Genomic DNA, 25,503 nt, shown 5'->3' on the forward strand with positions numbered 1-25,503 from the left:
CCGTTACGACTTCCTCCTGGATACCAAAAACTCGTGCCAAGTCCCTCGATAGTTGAAAATCCAGCTGGCTCGATCAAGTGGTCAGCTGAAGTGTCGGTCATTGAGAATGAACCTACTGAATCCAGATCAGACGAAATTCTAAAGGTCGAAACGGCAGTTGACCCGGTTCTTCCTTCAGAGGTTTCATCCTCAAATGACACCGTCGTTGAAGATTCATCTTCAAATGACACCCTCACTGAAGAGAACAAGGATGACACCATCCAGATTCTTTTCATCAACACAGACTCTGATGAGCATCAGGGCAACGCGCCCATTCCTTTATCGCAGGAAGGAACATCGTCAGGGTCGTATCCGGCCGTGTATTCGGTCCCACCACCAAGCAACCTGGTTGTGTCCTTTGATTGGAATCAACTAGGCAGACCCCGGTTACCAGCCAGTATCCCATTCAGAATCATCGTCCAAATCTACAGAGTGGTGATGGCTGGAACTATCATTGATGAAGGGGCATCTGTGAGTATCCTTTCCTCTATTGCTTGGAAAGCACTGGGTTCCCTGGCGCTTTTACCTGAGATGAGAAATCTATCAGGTTTTGATAAAGGAACCAGTCGCCCGTTAGGGATTCTCCCCAATATTCCCGTTACATTGAAGGGGAAGACAGTTCATATGAATGTCATGGTCGTCCAGGGACCCTTGGTGTATAACTTACTCCTTGGACGAGACTATATATATTGCATGGAGGCGATAGTGTCCTCACTCTTCAGAGTTATGTGTTTTCCGCACGAAGGAAGAATGGTCAAGCTCGTAGACCAACTTTCATTTCCAGGATCACGCATCGCAAATAGTCAAATACCATCCCTTAACGGTTTATTCACTCAAGGAATGCCTCCACCCCCGGTTCTACTTCCCGATGAATGCGAGTGATTCGGAAGAAAGAACTGGGACCCAGGGGGCATGCACCCTGGCCTGCCTTGGGCAGAGAAAACCTTGGGTATAAAGTTAATTTCCGCAGAAGAATATGACTAGTCCGTACCCCGTCCGGCATGGAAGAGAGGGTTGTTCTAGGATAAAATTCTTTTGTCAAAGTTATGTGAGTGAGATAATCAGCTTCTCGCTCCCCTTGTCTAGGTAAGTAGGATGCCGAGGGAGGAGATCCATTTGTGGCGGCAAGTAGCCACCATCTTTGAAGGCAAGCCTCACCCATTAAAACATATGTTTTGAAGGATAAGTAGGGGCAGCCTCCAAAGAAAGAGATGAAATTGCTGCAACAAGTGGTCACCATCTTCAGTAACCTAGTAATAGACATCGCCGGAAAAAAATAGTTTAGTTTGCGGCAGCGAACAAAACCATTTTTCGGATAATAAGTAAGAGGCAAACCTCCCTCCGTAACGCCAATGTTTTATCTGTTGCGATCTTGCAAAAATAAAAAAGTGAACTGATGGGAAGACAAGTACCGTCGGCACCGAAAAATAACGAAAAGACAAGTATCGTTAAAAATATAGCAAGACGACAAGTAGAAAAACAGAGGTGGGACAGAGGAGGGGTAGCCTTGAAATTATACTTTATACCTGGGGGCATGCGAACCTTTTGGAGTGCAAGCATGGGACGACTATTTATTTTTTAAATTTTTAGGTCCTCCCTTTAAACCTGTAGGTCTAACCCGTTAAACTCGTAGGATTAGCCGTTTCCAGCTTGCATAAAGAAAGGATGTGGGGCAAAAGTTAAAACTTGCCAAATTGGAGTAACTAGTGAGGTATAGCTCCTTAAATATGACTACCTCACCTGAGGCGTTCCTTGTATTAAGACTGGTATAATCGAGCAGTTTTAGCAATGTTCATGCTCGTTAAAAAATAAACGCAAGATTCGAGCAGTTTTAGCACACAGTTCATGCTCGTTAAAAAATAAACGCAAGATCCGAGCAGTTTTAGCACATAGTTCATGCTCGTTAAAAAATAAACATAAGTTGTGAGCAATCTTCCCCTAGAGTTCAAGCTCACCCAGAAAAAATGAACCGGTAAATAACCTTGGTAAATGTAACCTTTGACAGCCATATTAAAGCCCTTGGTCGTGTTCTTGCAGTCTCACCTCCATCCGTTCATTTGGCCAATCGTTCATCTCCATATGTTTGTTTACCCATTTTGAGGAACAGCTGCGAAGAGTGATTTCACTTAGCCATCCTTGTGACACTGCCGTGATTGGAAAATTCCAACCTGTACCTGGAATTTGCTGCTATCCCTGTTTATCACTCGTTCCTCAAAAGACGAGTCTTCTTTGAGCTCTTTTCTCCTGACTCGTAAAATATGAAAAGTTTGTCGAGTTTTGGCCTTCCAGCTCGTTAAACGACCGGAAGAGCTATCCCTCCTCTAGATTTTAATCTTTTTGGACCCGAGGGATTATTGCACAAAAAGATCGAGCGCTTGTTTTGTTTGGCTCGTTAAAGCAATCGAAAATTCATCCCTTCTGTATTGTTTTATACTTTTTCGGACTTAAGGGATTAGATGACGAAAAAGGAATTCTGGAGTTGACTTTATGTACCTTTTCAGACTCTCTAAAAATGAAAAGGACCGAGTTATCCTTGTCGTTAGACTCGTTAAATTCATTAAATAGCGACAAACTTGTCTTTAGACGAGAACGAGTTTCCCTATCGCTAGGCTCGTTAAAACATAGCGATGGGCTTGCCCGAAGGGCAGGTTATAGAACAAGCATATGTTATCCTCCTCAAGCTTGATAAAAATAAAGAGGTACTGGTCAGCAATGACTGGGGAAAAATTGGGAGAACCTCACAGCTTTAATGGTAGCAAGTCGCTCTTGAACATGACACTTTGTCCTTCGTATCACATCGGGTTGGGTTGTTTCATTCACCGGTCTCATCACCATGGTCCTCGCCACACCATCCACATTTGGGGTAATGCTACCAATCCATCACATCAGTGTCGTTATATGTTCAAGAGATGTTGTTCTGCAAAGAGTCAACCATGTCCCATCCACTGCCATACATTGTCCTTCATCCATTTCATGACCGCCACCCTGAATCATACATCACAGTTTGTTTTCACCTCATCACAATCACTAGCTCCGTTCCGTGTCACTGATGTGGGATTCATTAAGGCCCTCCTTTGACGGATCGCTCATTGTCAACATCAGCTCATTATCCAAGGAGTTGATCTAGGAACACCCCCTTCAGTACTTTGAAGCTTGCATGCCTCAATGGAAAGTTTCTCACTTTCGGCGACAGGTATACATCAATGACCTTCGATCAGAAGATTTTGCATGGTGGTCGACGCCAAGTCCTTTATTCCCACCATGTGAATTGTACTGCCGTACCTTGAGGGTCATCATCCTTATCGGTGATTCCTCTCGCGCTTGTTAACGGTTTACATCATTGACCGGTAATCAAGCGATGTCTTTCCATGTTCGACTTCAAGAAATTCTCACATGGATCGACTTGTACATCGAGTGAAGATCGGAAGAGATTAAAGACCCCGGATCTAGTTTCATCCGTCCGGGCTGCGATATATATTCAGGATATAAAGACATTTGATATGTACATCATTGCAGCAGATGATCATCCTTCTCAAAGGATGATAATTTCAGTAGAGAATTATCAGTCTATCATCAGACGATCGTCTGTGCTATGTACCAAAATGAATTTATAAAGCTGAGCATGGGAATGCCCGCCTCAGCTAGATCATGAAAAAGTATGAAAAATAATGTATTGTATTGTATCTTATTACAGGACACTTCTCAGGAGATTGAATGAACTTCGGATCCTCCTAATAAAGCATTTCACCCGATAAACGACCTCATACTTTAGGGGGCATCTGTTATAGACAATTTTGTGCCTTGCAGCATCAGGCATGAATTGTCAATAATCCAAGGGATCCAAAGTCCCTAAACATGATGTTCCTACCCCTAGAGGAACAAGATCAGCAAACCAACAGCTCTCAGATCAGTTCTCCACCTGAAAACACTCAAAAACAAGCAATCCTGAAATCAAAGCAGGTGCTCCACTAGGCTTCTGCGCTGAAACTCAACTCCTCCATGGTGTACCTGCGTTGCAAAGCAGGTAGAACAAAGACCACCTGCGCTGAGCGAGATGGGACAAGTGGCACACTGAGTCATTTCTCTGGAATCTTCCAAAAATGACACTTGGATCAGGGATTTCGCCTTGTGATGAGTCAGAGGCTCTGTTTCTCCAAGTGGAAGCAAGGTTCTCCAAGTGGACTCAAGAACTGAAGATCAACTGAAGAGAGAGAGGACACAAGGCAGCTACACATCAGTTGCAAGCTGACTCATCCTTTCTCAATTCATCTATATATTGAGCTCTCTCCTATGAGCTCAGGAGGCTGGAATTTTGTGCAAAGTAATGATATGCTGTTGGTTTCACTATAGAACTATTGGGTGATTGCTTGAAGAAGGTGAAGAGGAGAAATTCTTTCTGCTGGGAGGTATTGCTGGATTGGGGCCTTCAATGGTTGTAACACTCTCAGAACTTTACTTCTTCCATTAATAAAAGCTATTGAGGTTCTTCTATATGCACTTGTTTCAATGATGTATTGTGATAATTGTATATTTGATTTATGCTAATCCTTGAATCAGTTATGATTGCATGCTTCTTGTAGTTTCCTTCTTTGTTATTTTGCAGGATCTCATTGTAGTTGGGCCAGCAAAAGAGCAAAGAGTTAGGAGCAAGCAGCGAAGAGAAGAGATTGGAGCAAATATTAAGCGCAAGGCAACGGTTAGTGCATTTCTTCATTCTCTCTTGCTTTCATAAAGAAGTAAACCTTAAGTAGTTTTATTTACAGTTGTTGTTGAGGTACTATCACCCTTAGAGTGGGATAGGGTCATCCGAATCGGATACTTTTCCCTACAACAGCTGCAACCATACCCTCTCATATTTATGGTCTCTTCAGCTGGGTGGTTGCGTCCATACCACAGACCTTCTTCGTATGTCTTTTGGATGGCTGCGCCCATGCCTGGACTACATGTGATCGAGATATCAGTTGTACATTCATGCAGGTCCTTCCTGGTGGTGTTCCAGTTCGGCAGTTTTGTAAAGCATTTCACCCCTCCCACTCTCTCGGGCTTCATGCTTTAGGGGCATCTGTTACGTAGTAATTTGTCACTGTCTCCCTGTCAGTCTCCCTACTGTATCATGAAATCAAAAACACCATGCTCATGCTCTCTAAACTGGCCAAATGACCCACTTTGCCAAAGTTTATTGCATCAGCGCGTCTTTTTTTAAAATAACCGCGCTGACAGGCGGCTGATAGTGTAACTGATGCACTGCCAGCACGGAAGCACACGGGTTTCCCGCGCTGGTCGAATTTTATGCGCCAGCGCATCCTATGAAAGTATTAAGCCGCGTTGACACAGCCTTCTCTGTTACTGTGATGCGCTGTCAGCGCGTTAGTTCAGTGTTACACCCACGCTGATCCAGTTTGGGCGAATTTGTTCCAACAGCCAGCCTTCCAGATGGTTCCAGACTTGGTTGTTGGCCTTGTGAGTATCGCCCTCCCTTCTATGGCATGTCTGTTCGTCATTTGGAACCACCTTCCTTGAAGATAAGCTTGTCCTCCCACCATTCAAGGAGACTCCTTCTCCTATTTAAACCTCCACCATTACCATGAGCAGCTAGTTTGGATAGTGTGGAATTCATAGTGCTTGGATTACTGCTGCTAGTAGGTAGTGGGTGTGACAAGTGTGGTTTTGCTAGAGAAAGCTTAAGGAAGGTTGTGAGTATTGCTTGTGTGAGAGAGAGCTTTTGTGTTGGGAGAATCTACCTCCAAGGGTGAATGCTTAAGAGACTTGCTGGCTGGACCCTCAAGAGAAGGACTCAGCGTCAGAACTTTGGTTGTACCTTTCTCTGTTATTGATTTAATAATAGATGACTACTGTTATGGTTCCATTCTCGTTTGTCTTTGCAATGGTTAATGTGAATTACATCCTTTCTGACTGATGTATAATTGCTTTTATTAGATTTCACGCTTGTGTTTGTCTTTCTCTTCGTGTGTGCAGGTATCTATTCACGAAGATCGTGGAAGATTGTGACCGGCCGGAGCGAAGGAGCGAGAGCGGCATCTCTTCATCAAACAACAGCGTTGGAATCCAAGTAGGTGTTCATTGCCTCTCTTTTAATTGCAATTAGGAACTTGCACAGTAGCATTGATTGATTGTTGCTAGTCCCATTCTGGGCTAGTAGGGATCGCCTCTATCCGTAGAGGGGATTTACCTCTCCAACAGGGAGTTGCCTCTCCCTTTATACTTGTTTGCAATTATTGATGTTCTCGGTTAATCACATATGGATAATGAATGAGTATGGGCTTCATTAAAGTATAAAGGATAATGCTTTTACTTGGTTGCGAAACACAAACTAAGTATGTTAATGTTGGAGTAGGCGTAGTCCACGAATGTTAGTATTGTTAAAAAGAAAGCGTTCGGTGGTGCCGCACCTCACTACAAGCGGTTGGAAGACTACCGCAGGTGTAGGGGCGTGACATCACCCATCCTAGTACTACTCTAGCCCAAGCGCGCTCAACTGCGGATTTCTGATGGGATCCGGTGCATTAACGATGGTATGATTGCAACCGCAAAGATCTCGCCCCCTCCCCCTCTTCAAGGGACACCGCCGAGCCACGGGCCCCATCCACGGCCCTCGATCCGAAACGGTTCGGCGCAGGGGCTCGCCCTCTTCCCCGACTTGGCGGCACCTCCCGCCCCGTGGGGAGCCAGCGGAAGAACGGACGAGCAAAAATGAAAAGAAGAGAGAGAAGGAAAAGGCGTAAGTTCCGCGACCACCGACGACGCGACATGGAGCTCGCGCGGCCTTTCCGTGAAACCTCCACGGTTCTTCGAAAATTCGAATTCCTACAAAAGCACATACAATCTACACCTCTTACCCACTCTCCTCGTGCCATATTCGCAGCGGTGATGCGAACGGTCCTAGATTCACCGCCCACTGCTGCAATACGTCGCCTCCGTTACACTGTGATCCCGCCCGTGACTTCCGACCAGGGAAAAGAACCTGTTCTCGAATTTCCCTCAGAGCAGTCTTAAAGCGAGTCGCCGTTTCCCTCAGCTACGCTCCCACCGCCCCCTTAATGCTCCAGCGATCTCTTCGTTCGCGGGATTCCATTATAAAATCACTATATAAGTAGCCCCACGTCGCAAAACGCTGCACAAAAAAGAGGGGGAGTGTGCAACACAAGGACTTCCCGGGAGGTCACCCATCCTAGTACTACTCTAGCCCAAGCGCGCATTAACGCTGGTATGATCGCACCCGCAAAGATCTCGCCCCCTCCCCCTCTTCAAGGGACACAACCGAAACATAGGCCCCATCCACGGCCCTCGATCCGAAACGGTTCGGCGCAGGGGCTCGCCCTCTTCCCTGACTTGGCGGCGCCTCCCGCCCCGCGGGGAGCCAGCGGAAGAACGAACGAGCGAAAATGAAATGAGTAGAGAGAAGGAAAAGGCGTAAGTTCCGCGACCATCGACGACGCTGCGTGGAGCTCGCGCGGCCTTTCCGTGAACCCTCCACAGTTCTTCCAAAATTCGAATTCCAACAAAAGCACATACGATCTACACCTGTTACCCACTCTCCTCGTGTCATATTTGCAGCGGTGATGCGAAGGGTCCTAGATTCATCGCCCATTGCCGCAATACCTCGCCTCCGTTGCACTGTGATCCCGCCCGTGACTTCCGACCAGGGAAAAGAACCTGTTCTCGAATTTCCCTCGGAGCAGTCTTAAAGCGAGTCGTCGTTTCCCTCAGCTACGCTCCCCCCGCCCCCTTAATGCTCCAACGATCTCTTCGTTCGCGGGATTCCATTATAAAAGAGGGGGGAGGGTGCAACACTGGGACTTCCCGGGAGGTCACCCATCCCAGTACTACTCTAGCCCAAGCGTGCTCAACTGCGGAGTTCTGATGGGATATGGTGCATTAACGCTGGTATGATCGCACCCGCAAAGATCTCGCCCCCTCCCCCTCTTCAAGGGACACCGCCGAGCCACGGGCCCCATCCACGGCCCTCGATCCGAAACGGTTCGGCGCAGGGGCTCGCCCTCTTCCCCGACTTGGCGGCGCCTCCTGCCCCGTGGGGTGCCAGCGGAAGAACGGACGAGCGAAAATGAAAAGAAGAGAGAGAAGGAAAAGGCGTAAGTTCCGCGACCACCGACGACGCTGCGTGGAGCTCGCGCGACCTTTCCGTGAACCCTCCACGGTTCTTCCAAAATTCGAATTCCTACAAAAGCACATACGATCTACACCTCTTACCCACTCTCCTCGTGTCATATTCGCAACGGTGATGCGAACGGTCCTAGATTCATCGACCACTGCCGCAATATATCGCCTTTGTTGCACTGTCATCCCGCCAGTGACTTCCGACCAGGGAAAAGAACCTGTTCTCGAATTTCCCTCGGAGCAGTATTAAAGCGAGTCGCCGTTTCCCTCGGCTACGCTCCCCCTGCCCCCTTAATGCTCCAGCAATCTCTTCGTTCGTGGGATTCCATTATAAAATCACTATATACGTAGCCCCACGTCGCAAAACACCGCACAAAAAAGAGGGGGGAGGGTGCAACACTAGGACTTCCCGGGAGGTCACCCATCCCAGTACTACTCTAGCCCAAGAGCGCTCAACTGCGGAGTTCTGATGGGATACGGTGCATTAACGCTGGTATGATCGCACCCGCAAAGATCTCGCCCCCTCCCCCTCTTCAAGGGACACCGCCGAGCCACGAGCCCCATCCACGGCCCTCTGCCGCAATAGAGTTCTGATGGGATACGGTGCATTAACGATGGTATGATCGCACCCGCAAAGATCTCGCCCCCTCCCCCTCTTCAAGGGACACCGCCGAGCCACCGGCCCCATCCACGGCCCTCGATCCGAAACGGTTCGGCGCAGGGGCTCGCCCTCTTCCCCGACTTGGCGGCGCCTCCCGCCCCGCGGGGAGCCAGCGGAAGAACGGACGAGCGAGAATGAAAAGAAGAGAGAGAAGGAAAAGGCGTAAGTTCCGCGACCACCGACGACGCTGCGTGGAGCTCGCGCGGCCTTTCCATGAACCCTCCACGGTTCTTCCAAAATTCGAATTCATACAAAAGCACATACGATCTACACCTCTTACCCACTCTCCTCGTGCCATATTCGCATCGGTGATGCGAACGGTGACTCCTAGATTCATCGCCCACTGCCGCAATACGTCGCCTCCGTTGCACTGTGATCCCGCCCGTGACTTCCGACCAGGGAAAAGAACCTGTTCTCGAATTTCCCTTGGCGCAGTCTTAAAGCGAGTCGCCGTTTCCCTTGGATATGCTCCCCCCGCCCCCTTAATGCTCCTGCGATCTCTTCGTTCGCGGGATTCCATTATAAAATCACTATATAAGTAGCCCCACATTGCAAAACGCCGCACAAAAAAGAGGGGGGAGGGTGCAACACTAGGACTTCCCGGGAGGTCACCCATCCCAGTACTACTCTAGCCCAAGCGCGCTCAACTGCGGAGTTCTGATGGGATCCGTGCATTAACGCTGGTATGATCACACCCGCAAAGATCTCGCCCCTCCCCCTCTTCAAGGGACACCGCCGAGCCACGGGCCCCATCCACGGCCCTCGATCCGAAACGGTTCGGCACAGGGGCTCGCCCTCTCCCACGACTTGGCGGCGCCTCCCGCCCCGCGGGGAGCGAGCGGAAGAACAGACGAGCGAAAATGAAAAGAAGAGAGAGAAGGAAAAGGCGTAAGTTCCGCGACCACCGACGACACTGCATGGAGCTCGCGCGGCCTTTTCGTGAACCCTCCACGGTTCTTCTGGAATTCGAATTCCTACAAAAGCACATACATACGATCTACACCTCTTACCCACTCTCCTCGTGCCATATTCGCAGCGGTGATGCGAACGGTGACTCCTAGATTCATCGCCCACTGCCGCAATACGTCGCCTCCGTTGCACTGTGATCCCGCCCGTGACTTCCGACCAGGGAAAAGGACCTGTTCTCAAATTTCCCTCGGCGCAGTCTTAAAGCGAGTCGTTGTTTCCCTCGGCTACGCTCCCCCCGCCCCCTTAATGCTCCAGCGATCTCTTCGTTCGCGGGATTCCATTATAAAATCACTGTATAAGTAGCCCCACGTCGCAAAACGCCGCACAAAAAAGAGGGGGGAGGGTGCAACACTAGGACTTCCGGGGAGGTCACCCATCCCAGTCCTACTTTAGCCCAAGCGCGCTGAACTGCGGAGTTCTGATGGGATCCGATGCATTAACGCTGGTATGATCGCACCCGCAAAGATCTCGTCCCCTCCCCCTCTTCAAGGGACACCACCGAGCCACGGGACCCATCCACGGCCCTCGATCCGAAACGGTTCGGTGCAGGGGCTCGCCCTCTCCCTCGACTTGGCGGCGCCCCCGCCCCGCGGGGAGCCAGCGGAAGAACGGACGAGCGAAAATGAAAAGAAGAGAGAGAAGGAAAAGGCGTAAGTTCCGCGACCACCGACGATGCTGCATGGAGCTCGCGCGGCCTTTCCACGGTTCTTCCGGGATTCGAATTCCTACAAAAGCACATACATACGATCTACACCTCTTACCCACTCTCCTCGTGCCATATTCGCAGCGGTGATGCGAACGGTGACTCCTAGATTCATCGCCCACTGCCGCAATACGTCGCCTCCATTGCACTGTGATCAAGCCCGTGACTTCCGACCAGGGAAAAGAACCTGTTCTCGAATTTCCCTCGGCGCAGTCTTAAAGCGAGTCGCCGTTTCCCTCGGCTACGCTCCCCCCGCCCCCTTAATGCTCCAGCGATCTCTTCGTTCGCGGGATTCCATTATAAAATCACTGTATAAGTAGCCCCACGTCGCGAAACGCCGCACAAAAAAGAGGGGGGAGGGTGCAACACTAGGACTTCCCGGGAGGTCTCCCATCCCAGTACTACTCTAGCCCAAGCGCGCTCAACTGCGGAGTTCTGATGGGATCCGATGCATTAACGCTGGTATGATCGCACCCGCAAAGATCTCCCCCCCTCCCCCTCTTCAAGGGACACCGCCGAGCCACGGGCCCCATCCACGGCCCTCGATCCGAAACGGTTCGGCGCAGGGGCTCGCCCTCTCCCCCGACTAGGCGGCGCCTCCCGCCCCGCGGGGAGCCAGCGGAAGAACGGACGAGCGAAAATGAAAAGAAGAGAGAGAAGGAAAAGGCGTAAGTTCTGCGACCACCGACGACGCTGCGTGGAGCTCGCGCGGCCTTTCCACGGTTCTTCCGGGATTCGAATTCCTACAAAAGCACATACATACGATCTACACCTCTTACCCACTCTCCTCGTGCCATATTCGCAGCGGTGATGCGAACGGTGACTCCTAGATTCCTCGCCCACTGCCGCAATACGTCGCCTCCGTTGCACTGTGATCCCGCCCGTGACTTCCGACCAGGTAAAAGAACCTGTTCTCGAATTTTCCTCGGCGCAGTCTTAAAGCGAGTCGCCGATTCCCTCGGCTACGCTCCCCCCGCCCCCTTAATGCTCCAGCGATCTCTTCGTTCGCGGGATTCCATTATAAAATCACTGTATAAGTAGCCCCACGTCGCAAAACGCCGCACAAAAAAGAGGGGGGAGGGTGCAACACTAGGACTTCCCGGGAGGTCACCCATCCCAGTACTACTCTAGCCCAAGCGCGCTTAACTGCGGAGTCTTGATGGGATCCGGTGCATTAACGCTGGTACGATCGCACCCGCAAAGATCTCGCCCCCTCCCCCTCTTCAAGGGACACCGCCGAGCAACGGGCCCCATCCACGGCCCTCGATCCGAAACGGTTCGGCGCAGGGGCTCGCCCTCTCCCCCGACTTGGCGGCGCCTCCAGCCCCGCGAGGAGCCAGCGGAAAAACGGACGAGCGAAAATGAAAAGAAGAGAGAGAAGGAAAAGGCGTAAGTTCCGCGAACACCGACGACGCTGCGTGGAGCTCGCGCGACCTTTCCACGGTTCTTCCGGAATTCGAATTCCTACAAAAGCACATACATACGATCTACACCTCTTACCCACTCTCCTCGTGCCATATTCGCAGCGGTGATGCGAACGGTGACTCCTAGATTCATCGCCCACTGCCGCAATACGTCGCCTCCGTTGCACTGTGATCAAGCCCGTGACTTCCGACCAGGGAAAAGAACCTGTTCTCGAATTTCCCTCGGCGCAGTCTTAAAGCGAGTCGCCGTTTCCCTCGGCTACGCTCCCCCCGCCCCCTTAATGCTCCAGCGATCTCTTCGTTCGCGGGATTCCATTATAAAATCACTGTATAAGTAGCCCCACGTCGCAAAACGCCGCACAAAAAAGAGGGGGGAGGGTGCAACACTAGGACTTCCCGGGAGGTCACCCATCCCAGTACTACTCTAGCCCAAGCGCGCTCAACTGCGGAGTTCTGATGGGATCCGGTGCATTAACGCTGGTATGATCGCACCCGCAAAGATCTCGCCCCCTCCCCCTCTTCAAGGGACACCGCCGAGCCACGGGCCCCATCCACGGCCCTCGATCCGAAACGGTTCGGCGCAGGGGCTCGCCCTCTCCCCCGACTTGGCGGCGCCTCCCGCCCTGCGGGGAGCCAGCGGAAGAACGGACGAGCGAAAATGAAAAGAAGAGAGAGAAGGAAAAGGCGTAAGTTCCGCGACCACCGACGACGCTGCGTGGAGCTCGCGCGGCCTTTCCACGGTTCTTCCGGAATTCGAATTCTTACAAAAGCACATACATACGATCTACACCTCTTACCCACTCTCCTCGTGCCATATTCGCAGCGGTGATGCGAACGGTGACTCCTAGATTCATCGCCCACTGCCGCAATACGTCGCCTCCGTTGCACTGTGATCCCGCCCGTGACTTCCGACCAGGGAAAAGAACCTGTTCTCGAATTTCCCTCGGCGCAGTCTTAAAGCGAGTCGCCGTTTCCCTCGGCTACGCTCCCCCCGCCCCCTTAATGCTCCAGCGATCTCTTCGTTCGCGGGATTCCATTACAAAATCACTGTATAAGTAGCCCCACGTCGCAAAACGCCGCACAAAAAAGAGGGGGGAGGGTGCAACACTAGGACTTCCCGGGAGGTCACCCATCCCAGTACTACTCTAGCCCAAGCGCGCTTAACTGCGGAGTTCTGATGGGATCCGGTGCATTAACGCTGGTATGATCGCACCCGCAAAGATCTCGCCCCCTCCCCCTCTTCAAGGGACACCGCCGAGCCACGGGCCCCATCCACGGCCCTCGATCCGAAACGGTTCGGCGCAGGGGCTCGCCCTCTCCCCCGACTTGGCGGCGCCTCCCGCCCCGCGGGGAGCCAGCGGAAGAACGGACGAGCGAAAATGAAAAGAAGAGAGAGAAGGAAAAGGCGTAAGTTCCGCGACCAACGACGACGCTGCGTGGAGCTCGCGCGGCCTTTCCACGGTTCTTCCGGAATTCGAATTCCTACAAAAGCACATACATACGATCTACACCTCTTACCCACTCTCCTCGTGCCATATTCGCAGCGGTGATGCGAACGGTGACTCCTAGATTCATCGCCCACTGCCGCAATACGTCGCCTCCGTTGCACTGTGATCCCGCCCGTGACTTCCGACCAGGGAAAAGAACCTGTTCTCGAATTTCCCTCGGCGCAGTCTTAAAGCGAGTCGCCGTTTCCCTCGGCTACGCTCCCCCCGCCCCCTTAATGCTCCAGCGATCTCTTCGTTCGCGGGATTCCATTACAAAATCACTGTATAAGTAGCCCCACGTCGCAAAACGCCGCACAAAAAAGAGGGGGGAGGGTGCAACACTAGGACTTCCCGGGAGGTCACCCATCCCAGTACTACTCTAGCCCAAGCGCGCTTAACTGCGGAGTTCTGATGGGATCCGGTGCATTAACGCTGGTATGATCGCACCCGCAAAGATCTCGCCCCCTCCCCCTCTTCAAGGGACACCGCCGAGCCACGGGCCCCATCCACGGCCCTCGATCCGAAACGGTTCGGCGCAGGGGCTCGCCCTCTCCCCCGACTTGGCGGCGCCTCCCGCCCCGCGGGGAGCCAGCGGAAGAACGGACGAGCGAAAATGAAAAGAAGAGAGAGAAGGAAAAGGCGTAAGTTCCGCGACCACCGACGACGCTGCGTGGAGCTCGCGCGGCCTTTCCACGGTTCTTCCGGAATTCGAATTCCTACAAAAGCACATACATACGATCTACACCTCTTACCCACTCTCCTCGTGCCATATTCGCAGCGGTGATGCGAACGGTGACTCCTAGATTCATCGCCCACTGCCGCAATACGTCGCCTCCGTTGCACTGTGATCCCGCCCGTGACTTCCGACCAGGGAAAAGAACCTGTTCTCGAATTTCCCTCGGCGCAGTCTTAAAGCGAGTCGCCGTTTCCCTCGGCTACGCTCCCCCCGCCCCCTTAATGCTCCAGCGATCTCTTCGTTCGCGGGATTCCATTACAAAATCACTGTATAAGTAGCCCCACGTCGCAAAACGCCGCACAAAAAAGAGGGGGGAGGGTGCAACACTAGGACTTCCCGGGAGGTCACCCATCCCAGTACTACTCTAGCCCAAGCGCGCTTAACTGCGGAGTTCTGATGGGATCCGGTGCATTAACGCTGGTATGATCGCACCCGCAAAGATCTCGCCCCCTCCCCCTCTTCAAGGGACACCGCCGAGCCACGGGCCCCATCCACGGCCCTCGATCCGAAACGGTTCGGCGCAGGGGCTCGCCCTCTCCCCCGACTTGGCGGCGCCTCCCGCCCCGCGGGGAGCCAGCGGAAGAACGGACGAGCGAAAATGAAAAGAAGAGAGAGAAGGAAAAGGCGTAAGTTCCGCGACCACCGACGACGCTGCGTGGAGCTCGCGCGGCCTTTCCATGGTTCTTCCGGAATTCGAATTCCTACAAAAGCACATACATACGATCTACACCTCTTACCCACTCTCCTCGTGCCATATTCGCAGCGGTGATGCGAACGGTGACTCCTAGATTCATCGCCCACTGCCGCAATACGTCGCCTCCGTTGCACTGTGATCCCGCCCGTGACTTCCGACCAGGGAAAAGAACCTGTTCTCGAATTTCCCTCGGCGCAGTCTTAAAGCGAGTCGCCGTTTCCCTCGGCTACGCTCCCCCCGCCCCCTTAATGCTCCAGCGATCTCTTCGTTCGCGGGATTCCATTACAAAATCACTGTATAAGTAGCCCCACGTCGCAAAACGCCGCACAAAAAAGAGGGGGGAGGGTGCAACACTAGGACTTCCCGGGAGGTCACCCATCCCAGTACTACTCTAGCCCAAGCGCGCTTAACTGCGGAGTTCTGATGGGATCCGGTGCATTAACGCTGGTATGATCGCACCCGCAAAGATCTCGCCCCCTCCCCCTCTTCAAGGGACACCGCCGAGCCACGGGCCCCATCCACGGCCCTCGATCCGAAACGGTTCGGCGCAGGGGCTCGCCCTCTCCCCCGACTTGGCGGCGCCTCCCGCCCCGCGGGGAGCCAGCGGAAGAACGGACGAGCGAAAATGAAAAGAAGAGAGAGAAGGAAAGGCGTAAGTTCCGCGACCACCGACGACGCTGCGTGGAGCTCGCGCGGCCTTTCCACGGTTCTTCCGGAATTCGAATTCCTACAAAAGCACATACATACGATCTACACCTCTTACCCACTCTCCTCGTGCCATATTCGCAGCGGTGATGCGAACGGTGACTCCTAGATTCATCGCCCACTGCCGCAATACGTCGCCTCCGTTGCACTGTGATCCCGCCCGTGACTTCCGACCAGGGAAAAGAACCTGTTCTCGAATTTCCCTCGGCGCAGTCTTAAAGCGAGTCGCCGTTTCCCTCGGCTACGCTCCCCCCGCCCCCTTAATGCTCCAGCGATCTCTTCGTTCGCGGGATTCCATTATAAAATCACTATATAAGTAGCCCCACGTCGCAAAACGCCGCACAAAAAAGAGGGGGGAGGGTGCAACACTAGGACTTCCCGGGAGGTCACCCATCCCAGTACTACTCTAGCCCAAGCGCGCTTAACTGCGGAGTTCTGATGGGATCCGGTGCATTAACGCTGGTATGATCGCACCCGCAAAGATCTCGCCCCCTCCCCCTCTTCAAGGGACACCGCCGAGCCACGGGCCCCATCCACGGCCCTCGATCCGAAACGGTTCGGCGCAGGGGCTCGCCCTCTCCCCCGACTTGGCGGCGCCTCCCGCCCCGCGGGGAGCCAGCGGAAGAACGGACGAGCGAAAATGAAAAGAAGAGAGAGAAGGAAAAGGCGTAAGTTCCGCGACCACCGACGACGCTGCGTGGAGCTCGCGCGGCCTTTCCGTGAACCCTCCACGGTTCTTCCGGAATTCGAATTCCTACAAAAGCACATACGATCTACACCTCTTACCCACTCTCCTCGTGCCATATTCGCAGCGGTGATGCGAACGGTGACTCCTAGATTCATCGCCCACTGCCGCAATACGTCGCCTCCGTTGCACTGTGATCCCGCCCGTGACTTCCGACCAGGGAAAAGAACCTGTTCTCGAATTTCCCTCGGCGCAGTCTTAAAGCGAGTCGCCGTTTCCCTCAGTTAGGCCCCCCTCCTTAATGCTCGAGCGATCTCTTCGTTCGCGAGATTCCGTTATAAAATCACTATATAAGTAGCCCCACGTCGCAAAACGCCGCACAAAAAAGAGGGGGGAGGGTGCAACACTAGGACTTCCCGGGAGGTCACCCATCCCAGTACTACTCTAGCCCAAGCGCGCTTAACTGCGGAGTTCTGATGGGATCCGGTGCATTAACGCTGGTATGATCGCACCCGCAAAGATCTCGCCCCCTCCCCCTCTTCAAGGGACACCGCCGAGCCACGGGCCCCATCCACGGCCCTCGATCCGAAACGGTTCGGCGCAGGGGCTCGCCCTCTCCCCCGACTTGGCGGCGCCTCCCGCCCCGCGGGGAGCCAGCGGAAGAACGGACGAGCGAAAATGAAAAGAAGAGAGAGAAGGAAAAGGCGTAAGTTCCGCGGCCACCGACGACGCTGCGTGGAGCTCGCGCTGCCTTTCCGTGAACGGTTCCTCCGAAATTCGAGTTCCTACAAAAGTACATATGATTTACACCTCTTACCCACTCTCCTCGTGCCATATTCGCAGCGGTGATGCGAACGGTGACTCCTAGATTCATCGCCCACTGCCGCAATACGTCGCCTCCGTTGCACTGTGATCCCGCCCGTGACTTCCGACCAGGGAAAAGAACCTGTTCTCGAATTTCCCTCGGCGCAGTCTTAAAGCGAGTCGCCGTTTCCCTCGGCTACGCTCCCCCCGCCCCCTTAATGCTCCAGCGATCTCTTCGTTCGCGGGATTCCATTATAAAATCACTATATAAGTAGCCCCACGTCGCAAAACGCCGCACAAAAAAGAGGGGGGAGGGTGCAACACTAGGACTTCCCGGGAGGTCACCCATCCCAGTACTACTCTAGCCCAAGCGCGCTTAACTGCGGAGTTCTGATGGGATCCGGTGCATTAACGCTGGTATGATCGCACCCGCAAAGATCTCGCCCCCTCCCCCTCTTCAAGGGACACCGCCGAGCCACGGGCCCCATCCACGGCCCTCGATCCGAAACGGTTCGGCGCAGGGGCTCGCCCTCTCCCCCGACTTGGCGGCGCCTCCCGCCCCGCGGGGAGCCAGCGGAAGAACGGACGAGCGAAAATGAAAAGAAGAGAGAGAAGGAAAAGGCGTAAGTTCCGCGACCACCGACGACGCTGCGTGGAGCTCGCGCGGCCTTTCCGTGAACCCTCCACGGTTCTTCCGGAATTCGAATTCCTACAAAAGCACATACGATCTACACCTCTTACCCACTCTCCTCGTGCCATATTCGCAGCGGTGATGCGAACGGTGACTCCTAGATTCATCGCCCACTGCCGCAATACGTCGCCTCCGTTGCACTGTGATCCCGCCCGTGACTTCCGACCAGGGAAAAGAACCTGTTCTCGAATTTCCCTCGGCGCAGTCTTAAAGCGAGTCGCCGTTTCCCTCGGCTACGCTCCCCCCGCCCCCTTAATGCTCCAGCGATCTCTTCGTTCGCGGGATTCCATTATAAAATCACTATATAAGTAGCCCCACGTCGCAAAACGCCGCACAAAAAAGAGGGGGGAGGGTGCAACACTAGGACTTCCCGGGAGGTCACCCATCCCAGTACTACTCTAGCCCAAGCGCGCTTAACTGCGGAGTTCTGATGGGATCCGGTGCATTAACGCTGGTATGATCGCACCCGCAAAGATCTCGCCCCCTCCCCCTCTTCAAGGGACACCGCCGAGCCACGGGCCCCATCCACGGCCCTCGATCCGAAACGGTTCGGCGCAGGGGCTCGCCCTCTCCCCCGACTTGGCGGCGCCTCCCGCCCCGCGGGGAGCCAGCGGAAGAACGGACGAGCGAAAATGAAAAGAAGAGAGAGAAGGAAAAGGCGTAAGTTCCGCGACCACCGACGACGCTGCGTGGAGCTCGCGCGGCCTTTCCGTGAACCCTCCACGGTTCTTCCGGAATTCGAATTCCTACAAAAGCACATACGATCTACACCTCTTACCCACTCTCCTCGTGCCATATTCGCAGCGGTGATGCGAACGGTGACTCCTAGATTCATCGCCCACTGCCGCAATACGTCGCCTCCGTTGCACTGTGATCCCGCCCGTGACTTCCGACCAGGGAAAAGAACCTGTTCTCGAATTTCCCTCGGCGCAGTCTTAAAGCGAGTCGCCGTTTCCCTCGGCTACGCTCCCCCCGCCCCCTTAATGCTCCAGCGATCTCTTCGTTCGCGGGATTCCATTATAAAATCACTATATAAGTAGCCCCACGTCGCAAAACGCCGCACAAAAAAGAGGGGGGAGGGTGCAACACTAGGACTTCCCGGGAGGTCACCCATCCCAGTACTACTCTAGCCCAAGCGCGCTTAACTGCGGAGTTCTGATGGGATCCGGTGCATTAACGCTGGTATGATCGCACCCGCAAAGATCTCGCCCCCTCCCCCTCTTCAAGGGACACCGCCGAGCCACGGGCCCCATCCACGGCCCTCGATCCGAAACGGTTCGGCGCAGGGGCTCGCCCTCTCCCCCGACTTGGCGGCGCCTCCCGCCCCGCGGGGAGCCAGCGGAAGAACGGACGAGCGAAAATGAAAAGAAGAGAGAGAAGGAAAAGGCGTAAGTTCCGCGACCACCGACGACGCTGCGTGGAGCTCGCGCGGCCTTTCCGTGAACCCTCCACGGTTCTTCCGGAATTCGAATTCCTACAAAAGCACATACGATCTACACCTCTTACCCACTCTCCTCGTGCCATATTCGCAGCGGTGATGCGAACGGTGACTCCTAGATTCATCGCCCACTGCCGCAATACGTCGCCTCCGTTGCACTGTGATCCCGCCCGTGACTTCCGACCAGGGAAAAGAACCTGTTCTCGAATTTCCCTCGGCGCAGTCTTAAAGCGAGTCGCCGTTTCCCTCGGCTACGCTCCCCCCGCCCCCTTAATGCTCCAGCGATCTCTTCGTTCGCGGGATTCCATTATAAAATCACTATATAAGTAGCCCCACGTCGCAAAACGCCGCACAAAAAAGAGGGGGGAGGGTGCAACACTAGGACTTCCCGGGAGGTCACCCATCCCAGTACTACTCTAGCCCAAGCGCGCTTAACTGCGGAGTTCTGATGGGATCCGGTGCATTAACGCTGGTATGATCGCACCCGCAAAGATCTCGCCCCCTCCCCCTCTTCAAGGGACACCGCCGAGCCACGGGCCCCATCCACGGCCCTCGATCCGAAACGGTTCGGCGCAGGGGCTCGCCCTCTCCCCCGACTTGGCGGCGCCTCCCGCCCCGCGGGGAGCCAGCGGAAGAACGGACGAGCGAAAATGAAAAGAAGAGAGAGAAGGAAAAGGCGTAAGTTCCGCGACCACCGACGACGCTGCGTGGAGCTCGCGCGGCCTTTCCGTGAACCCTCCACGGTTCTTCCGGAATTCGAATTCCTACAAAAGCACATACGATCTACACCTCTTACCCACTCTCCTCGTGCCATATTCGCAGCGGTGATGCGAACGGTGACTCCTAGATTCATCGCCCACTGCCGCAATACGTCGCCTCCGTTGCACTGTGATCCCGCCCGTGACTTCCGACCAGGGAAAAGAACCTGTTCTCGAATTTCCCTCGGCGCAGTCTTAAAGCGAGTCGCCGTTTCCCTCGGCTAGGCCCCCCTCCTTAATGCTCCAGCGATCTCTTCGTTCGCGAGATTCCGTTATAAAATCACTATATAAGTAGCCCCACGTCGCAAAACGCCGCACAAAAAAGAGGGGGGAGGGTGCAACACTAGGACTTCCCGGGAGGTCACCCATCCCAGTACTACTCTAGCCCAAGCGCGCTTAACTGCGGAGTTCTGATGGGATCCGGTGCATTAACGCTGGTATGATCGCACCCGCAAAGATCTCGCCCCCTCCCCCTCTTCAAGGGACACCGCCGAGCCACGGGCCCCATCCACGGCCCTCGATCCGAAACGGTTCGGCGCAGGGGCTCGCCCTCTCCCCCGACTTGGCGGCGCCTCCCGCCCCGCGGGGAGCCAGCGGAAGAACGGACGAGCGAAAATGAAAAGAAGAGAGAGAAGGAAAAGGCGTAAGTTCCGCGACCACCGACGACGCTGCGTGGAGCTCGCGCGGCCTTTCCGTGAACCCTCCACGGTTCTTCCGGAATTCGAATTCCTACAAAAGCACATACGATCTACACCTCTTACCCACTCTCCTCGTGCCATATTCGCAGCGGTGATGCGAACGGTGACTCCTAGATTCATCGCCCACTGCCGCAATACGTCGCCTCCGTTGCACTGTGATCCCGCCCGTGACTTCCGACCAGGGAAAAGAACCTGTTCTCGAATTTCCCTCGGCGCAGTCTTAAAGCGAGTCGCCGTTTCCCTCGGCTACGCTCCCCCCGCCCCCTTAATGCTCCAGCGATCTCTTCGTTCGCGGGATTCCATTATAAAATCACTATATAAGTAGCCCCACGTCGCAAAACGCCGCACAAAAAAGAGAGGGGAGGGTGCAACACTAGGACTTCCCGGGAGGTCACCCATCCCAGTACTACTCTAGCCCAAGCGCGCTTAACTGCGGAGTTCTGATGGGATCCGGTGCATTAACGCTGGTATGATCGCACCCGCAAAGATCTCGCCCCCTCCCCCTCTTCAAGGGACACCGCCGAGCCACGGGCCCCATCCACGGCCCTCGATCCGAAACGGTTCGGCGCAGGGGCTCGCCCTCTCCCCCGACTTGGCGGCGCCTCCCGCCCCGCGGGGAGCCAGCGGAAGAACGGACGAGCGAAAATGAAAAGAAGAGAGAGAAGGAAAAGGCGTAAGTTCCGCGACCACCGACGACGCTGCGTGGAGCTCGCGCGGCCTTTCCGTGAACCCTCCACGGTTCTTCCGGAATTCGAATTCCTACAAAAGCACATACGATCTACACCTCTTACCCACTCTCCTCGTGCCATATTCGCAGCGGTGATGCGAACGGTGACTCCTAGATTCATCGCCCACTGCCGCAATACGTCGCCTCCGTTGCACTGTGATCCCGCCCGTGACTTCCGACCAGGGAAAAGAACCTGTTCTCGAATTTCCCTCGGCGCAGTCTTAAAGCGAGTCGCCGTTTCCCTCGGCTACGCTCCCCCCGCCCCCTTAATGCTCCAGCGATCTCTTCGTTCGCGGGATTCCATTATAAAATCACTATATAAGTAGCCCCACGTCGCAAAACGCCGCACAAAAAAGAGGGGGGAGGGTGCAACACTAGGACTTCCCGGGAGGTCACCCATCCCAGTACTACTCTAGCCCAAGCGCGCTTAACTGCGGAGTTCTGATGGGATCCGGTGCATTAACGCTGGTATGATCGCACCCGCAAAGATCTCGCCCCCTCCCCCTCTTCAAGGGACACCGCCGAGCCACGGGCCCCATCCACGGCCCTCGATCCGAAACGGTTCGGCGCAGGGGCTCGCCCTCTCCCCCGACTTGGCGGCGCCTCCCGCCCCGCGGGGAGCCAGCGGAAGAACGGACGAGCGAAAATGAAAAGAAGAGAGAGAAGGAAAAGGCGTAAGTTCCGCGACCACCGACGACGCTGCGTGGAGCTCGCGCGGCCTTTCCGTGAACCCTCCACGGTTCTTCCGGAATTCGAATTCCTACAAAAGCACATACGATCTACACCTCTTACCCACTCTCCTCGTGCCATATTCGCAGCGGTGATGCGAACGGTGACTCCTAGATTCATCGCCCACTGCCGCAATACGTCGCCTCCGTTGCACTGTGATCCCGCCCGTGACTTCCGACCAGGGAAAAGAACCTGTTCTCGAATTTCCCTCGGCGCAGTCTTAAAGCGAGTCGCCGTTTCCCTCGGCTACGCTCCCCCCGCCCCCTTAATGCTCCAGCGATCTCTTCGTTCGCGGGATTCCATTATAAAATCACTATATAAGTAGCCCCACGTCGCAAAACGCCGCACAAAAAAGAGGGGGGAGGGTGCAACACTAGGACTTCCCGGGAGGTCACCCATCCCAGTACTACTCTAGCCCAAGCGCGCTTAACTGCGGAGTTCTGATGGGATCCGGTGCATTAACGCTGGTATGATCGCACCCGCAAAGATCTCGCCCCCTCCCCCTCTTCAAGGGACACCGCCGAGCCACGGGCCCCATCCACGGCCCTCGATCCGAAACGGTTCGGCGCAGGGGCTCGCCCTCTCCCCCGACTTGGCGGCGCCTCCCGCCCCGCGGGGAGCCAGCGGAAGAACGGACGAGCGAAAATGAAAAGAAGAGAGAGAAGGAAAAGGCGTAAGTTCCGCGACCACCGACGACGCTGCGTGGAGCTCGCGCGGCCTTTCCGTGAACCCTCCACGGTTCTTCCGGAATTCGAATTCCTACAAAAGCACATACGATCTACACCTCTTACCCACTCTCCTCGTGCCATATTCGCAGCGGTGATGCGAACGGTGACTCCTAGATTCATCGCCCACTGCCGCAATACGTCGCCTCCGTTGCACTGTGATCCCGCCCGTGACTTCCGACCAGGGAAAAGAACCTGTTCTCGAATTTCCCTCGGCGCAGTCTTAAAGCGAGTCGCCGTTTCCCTCGGCTACGCTCCCCCCGCCCCCTTAATGCTCCAGCGATCTCTTCGTTCGCGGGATTCCATTATAAAATCACTATATAAGTAGCCCCACGTCGCAAAACGCCGCACAAAAAAGAGGGGGGAGGGTGCAACACTAGGACTTCCCGGGAGGTCACCCATCCCAGTACTACTCTAGCCCAAGCGCGCTTAACTGCGGAGTTCTGATGGGATCCGGTGCATTAACGCTGGTATGATCGCACCCGCAAAGATCTCGCCCCCTCCCCCTCTTCAAGGGACACCGCCGAGCCACGGGCCCCATCCACGGCCCTCGATCCGAAACGGTTCGGCGCAGGGGCTCGCCCTCTCCCCCGACTTGGCGGCGCCTCCCGCCCCGCGGGGAGCCAGCGGAAGAACGGACGAGCGAAAATGAAAAGAAGAGAGAGAAGGAAAAGGCGTAAGTTCCGCGACCACCGACGACGCTGCGTGGAGCTCGCGCGGCCTTTCCGTGAACCCTCCACGGTTCTTCCGGAATTCGAATTCCTACAAAAGCACATACGATCTACACCTCTTACCCACTCTCCTCGTGCCATATTCGCAGCGGTGATGCGAACGGTGACTCCTAGATTCATCGCCCACTGCCGCAATACGTCGCCTCCGTTGCACTGTGATCCCGCCCGTGACTTCCGACCAGGGAAAAGAACCTGTTCTCGAATTTCCCTCGGCGCAGTCTTAAAGCGAGTCGCCGTTTCCCTCGGCTACGCTCCCCCCGCCCCCTTAATGCTCCAGCGATCTCTTCGTTCGCGGGATTCCATTATAAAATCACTATATAAGTAGCCCCACGTCGCAAAACGCCGCACAAAAAAGAGGGGGGAGGGTGCAACACTAGGACTTCCCGGGAGGTCACCCATCCCAGTACTACTCTAGCCCAAGCGCGCTTAACTGCGGAGTTCTGATGGGATCCGGTGCATTAACGCTGGTATGATCGCACCCGCAAAGATCTCGCCCCCTCCCCCTCTTCAAGGGACACCGCCGAGCCACGGGCCCCATCCACGGCCCTCGATCCGAAACGGTTCGGCGCAGGGGCTCGCCCTCTCCCCCGACTTGGCGGCGCCTCCCGCCCCGCGGGGAGCCAGCGGAAGAACGGACGAGCGAAAATGAAAAGAAGAGAGAGAAGGAAAAGGCGTAAGTTCCGCGACCACCGACGACGCTGCGTGGAGCTCGCGCGGCCTTTCCGTGAACCCTCCACGGTTCTTCCGGAATTCGAATTCCTACAAAAGCACATACGATCTACACCTCTTACCCACTCTCCTCGTGCCATATTCGCAGCGGTGATGCGAACGGTGACTCCTAGATTCATCGCCCACTGCCGCAATACGTCGCCTCCGTTGCACTGTGATCCCGCCCGTGACTTCCGACCAGGGAAAAGAACCTGTTCTCGAATTTCCCTCGGCGCAGTCTTAAAGCGAGTCGCCGTTTCCCTCGGCTAGGCCCCCCTCCTTAATGCTCCAGCGATCTCTTCGTTCGCGAGATTCCGTTATAAAATCACTATATAAGTAGCCCCACGTCGCAAAACGCCGCACAAAAAAGAGGGGGGAGGGTGCAACACTAGGACTTCCCGGGAGGTCACCCATCCCAGTACTACTCTAGCCCAAGCGCGCTTAACTGCGGAGTTCTGATGGGATCCGGTGCATTAACGCTGGTATGATCGCACCCGCAAAGATCTCGCCCCCTCCCCCTCTTCAAGGGACACCGCCGAGCCACGGGCCCCATCCACGGCCCTCGATCCGAAACGGTTCGGCGCAGGGGCTCGCCCTCTCCCCCGACTTGGCGGCGCCTCCCGCCCCGCGGGGAGCCAGCGGAAGAACGGACGAGCGAAAATGAAAAGAAGAGAGAGAAGGAAAAGGCGTAAGTTCCGCGACCACCGACGACGCTGCGTGGAGCTCGCGCGGCCTTTCCGTGAACCCTCCACGGTTCTTCCGGAATTCGAATTCCTACAAAAGCACATACGATCTACACCTCTTACCCACTCTCCTCGTGCCATATTCGCAGCGGTGATGCGAACGGTGACTCCTAGATTCATCGCCCACTGCCGCAATACGTCGCCTCCGTTGCACTGTGATCCCGCCCGTGACTTCCGACCAGGGAAAAGAACCTGTTCTCGAATTTCCCTCGGCGCAGTCTTAAAGCGAGTCGCCGTTTCCCTCGGCTACGCTCCCCCCGCCCCCTTAATGCTCCAGCGATCTCTTCGTTCGCGGGATTCCATTATAAAATCACTATATAAGTAGCCCCACGTCGCAAAACGCCGCACAAAAAAGAGGGGGGAGGGTGCAACACTAGGACTTCCCGGGAGGTCACCCATCCCAGTACTACTCTAGCCCAAGCGCGCTTAACTGCGGAGTTCTGATGGGATCCGGTGCATTAACGCTGGTATGATCGCACCCGCAAAGATCTCGCCCCCTCCCCCTCTTCAAG

General features: G+C 54.9%; 20 non-coding genes and 5 pseudogenes across 20 annotated transcripts; all 25 read right to left on the bottom strand.

The window, feature by feature from the left end:
- Positions 1-7,839: 7,839 nt before the first annotated feature.
- On the bottom strand, positions 7,840-7,958 carry LOC149246176 (5S ribosomal RNA; annotated as a pseudogene).
- A 605-nt stretch (positions 7,959-8,563) lies between these two features.
- Positions 8,564-8,682, bottom strand: LOC149246177 (5S ribosomal RNA; annotated as a pseudogene).
- A 733-nt stretch (positions 8,683-9,415) lies between these two features.
- LOC149246178 (5S ribosomal RNA) lies at positions 9,416-9,533 on the bottom strand (annotated as a pseudogene).
- A 612-nt stretch (positions 9,534-10,145) lies between these two features.
- Positions 10,146-10,264, bottom strand: LOC149246179 (5S ribosomal RNA; annotated as a pseudogene).
- A 601-nt stretch (positions 10,265-10,865) lies between these two features.
- LOC149246180 (5S ribosomal RNA) lies at positions 10,866-10,984 on the bottom strand. The gene has a single exon (XR_016267525.1). It is a non-coding gene; the product is annotated as a 5S ribosomal RNA (ribosomal RNA).
- A 602-nt stretch (positions 10,985-11,586) lies between these two features.
- LOC149246181 (5S ribosomal RNA) lies at positions 11,587-11,705 on the bottom strand (annotated as a pseudogene).
- A 602-nt stretch (positions 11,706-12,307) lies between these two features.
- LOC149246182 (5S ribosomal RNA) lies at positions 12,308-12,426 on the bottom strand. The gene has a single exon (XR_016267452.1). It is a non-coding gene; the product is annotated as a 5S ribosomal RNA (ribosomal RNA).
- A 602-nt stretch (positions 12,427-13,028) lies between these two features.
- Positions 13,029-13,147, bottom strand: LOC149246183 (5S ribosomal RNA). Its single transcript, XR_016267316.1, has one exon. It is a non-coding gene; the product is annotated as a 5S ribosomal RNA (ribosomal RNA).
- Positions 13,148-13,749: 602 nt separating this feature from the next.
- LOC149246184 (5S ribosomal RNA) lies at positions 13,750-13,868 on the bottom strand. Its single transcript, XR_016267317.1, has one exon. It is a non-coding gene; the product is annotated as a 5S ribosomal RNA (ribosomal RNA).
- Positions 13,869-14,470: 602 nt separating this feature from the next.
- LOC149246185 (5S ribosomal RNA) lies at positions 14,471-14,589 on the bottom strand. Its single transcript, XR_016267318.1, has one exon. It is a non-coding gene; the product is annotated as a 5S ribosomal RNA (ribosomal RNA).
- Positions 14,590-15,191: 602 nt separating this feature from the next.
- Positions 15,192-15,310, bottom strand: LOC149246186 (5S ribosomal RNA). Its single transcript, XR_016267319.1, has one exon. It is a non-coding gene; the product is annotated as a 5S ribosomal RNA (ribosomal RNA).
- A 601-nt stretch (positions 15,311-15,911) lies between these two features.
- LOC149246187 (5S ribosomal RNA) lies at positions 15,912-16,030 on the bottom strand. The gene has a single exon (XR_016267320.1). It is a non-coding gene; the product is annotated as a 5S ribosomal RNA (ribosomal RNA).
- A 604-nt stretch (positions 16,031-16,634) lies between these two features.
- LOC149246188 (5S ribosomal RNA) lies at positions 16,635-16,753 on the bottom strand. The gene has a single exon (XR_016267322.1). It is a non-coding gene; the product is annotated as a 5S ribosomal RNA (ribosomal RNA).
- A 602-nt stretch (positions 16,754-17,355) lies between these two features.
- Positions 17,356-17,474, bottom strand: LOC149246189 (5S ribosomal RNA). The gene has a single exon (XR_016267323.1). It is a non-coding gene; the product is annotated as a 5S ribosomal RNA (ribosomal RNA).
- A 609-nt stretch (positions 17,475-18,083) lies between these two features.
- Positions 18,084-18,202, bottom strand: LOC149246190 (5S ribosomal RNA). The gene has a single exon (XR_016267324.1). It is a non-coding gene; the product is annotated as a 5S ribosomal RNA (ribosomal RNA).
- A 609-nt stretch (positions 18,203-18,811) lies between these two features.
- Positions 18,812-18,930, bottom strand: LOC149246191 (5S ribosomal RNA). Its single transcript, XR_016267325.1, has one exon. It is a non-coding gene; the product is annotated as a 5S ribosomal RNA (ribosomal RNA).
- A 609-nt stretch (positions 18,931-19,539) lies between these two features.
- On the bottom strand, positions 19,540-19,658 carry LOC149246192 (5S ribosomal RNA). Its single transcript, XR_016267326.1, has one exon. It is a non-coding gene; the product is annotated as a 5S ribosomal RNA (ribosomal RNA).
- A 604-nt stretch (positions 19,659-20,262) lies between these two features.
- On the bottom strand, positions 20,263-20,381 carry LOC149246193 (5S ribosomal RNA). Its single transcript, XR_016267327.1, has one exon. It is a non-coding gene; the product is annotated as a 5S ribosomal RNA (ribosomal RNA).
- A 609-nt stretch (positions 20,382-20,990) lies between these two features.
- LOC149246194 (5S ribosomal RNA) lies at positions 20,991-21,109 on the bottom strand. The gene has a single exon (XR_016267328.1). It is a non-coding gene; the product is annotated as a 5S ribosomal RNA (ribosomal RNA).
- A 609-nt stretch (positions 21,110-21,718) lies between these two features.
- Positions 21,719-21,837, bottom strand: LOC149246195 (5S ribosomal RNA). The gene has a single exon (XR_016267329.1). It is a non-coding gene; the product is annotated as a 5S ribosomal RNA (ribosomal RNA).
- Positions 21,838-22,446: 609 nt separating this feature from the next.
- LOC149246196 (5S ribosomal RNA) lies at positions 22,447-22,565 on the bottom strand. The gene has a single exon (XR_016267330.1). It is a non-coding gene; the product is annotated as a 5S ribosomal RNA (ribosomal RNA).
- A 609-nt stretch (positions 22,566-23,174) lies between these two features.
- On the bottom strand, positions 23,175-23,293 carry LOC149246197 (5S ribosomal RNA). Its single transcript, XR_016267331.1, has one exon. It is a non-coding gene; the product is annotated as a 5S ribosomal RNA (ribosomal RNA).
- Positions 23,294-23,902: 609 nt separating this feature from the next.
- Positions 23,903-24,021, bottom strand: LOC149246198 (5S ribosomal RNA). The gene has a single exon (XR_016267333.1). It is a non-coding gene; the product is annotated as a 5S ribosomal RNA (ribosomal RNA).
- Positions 24,022-24,625: 604 nt separating this feature from the next.
- On the bottom strand, positions 24,626-24,744 carry LOC149246199 (5S ribosomal RNA). Its single transcript, XR_016267334.1, has one exon. It is a non-coding gene; the product is annotated as a 5S ribosomal RNA (ribosomal RNA).
- Positions 24,745-25,353: 609 nt separating this feature from the next.
- LOC149246200 (5S ribosomal RNA) lies at positions 25,354-25,472 on the bottom strand. The gene has a single exon (XR_016267335.1). It is a non-coding gene; the product is annotated as a 5S ribosomal RNA (ribosomal RNA).
- Positions 25,473-25,503: the final 31 nt, after the last annotated feature.

Source organism: Pinus tabuliformis, chromosome 7, assembly GCF_031772625.1.
Source record: "Pinus tabuliformis cultivar Carrire ecotype Pingquan chromosome 7, CPIR1, whole genome shotgun sequence".
In the NCBI taxonomy this organism is placed as follows: domain Eukaryota; kingdom Viridiplantae; phylum Streptophyta; class Pinopsida; order Pinales; family Pinaceae; genus Pinus; species Pinus tabuliformis.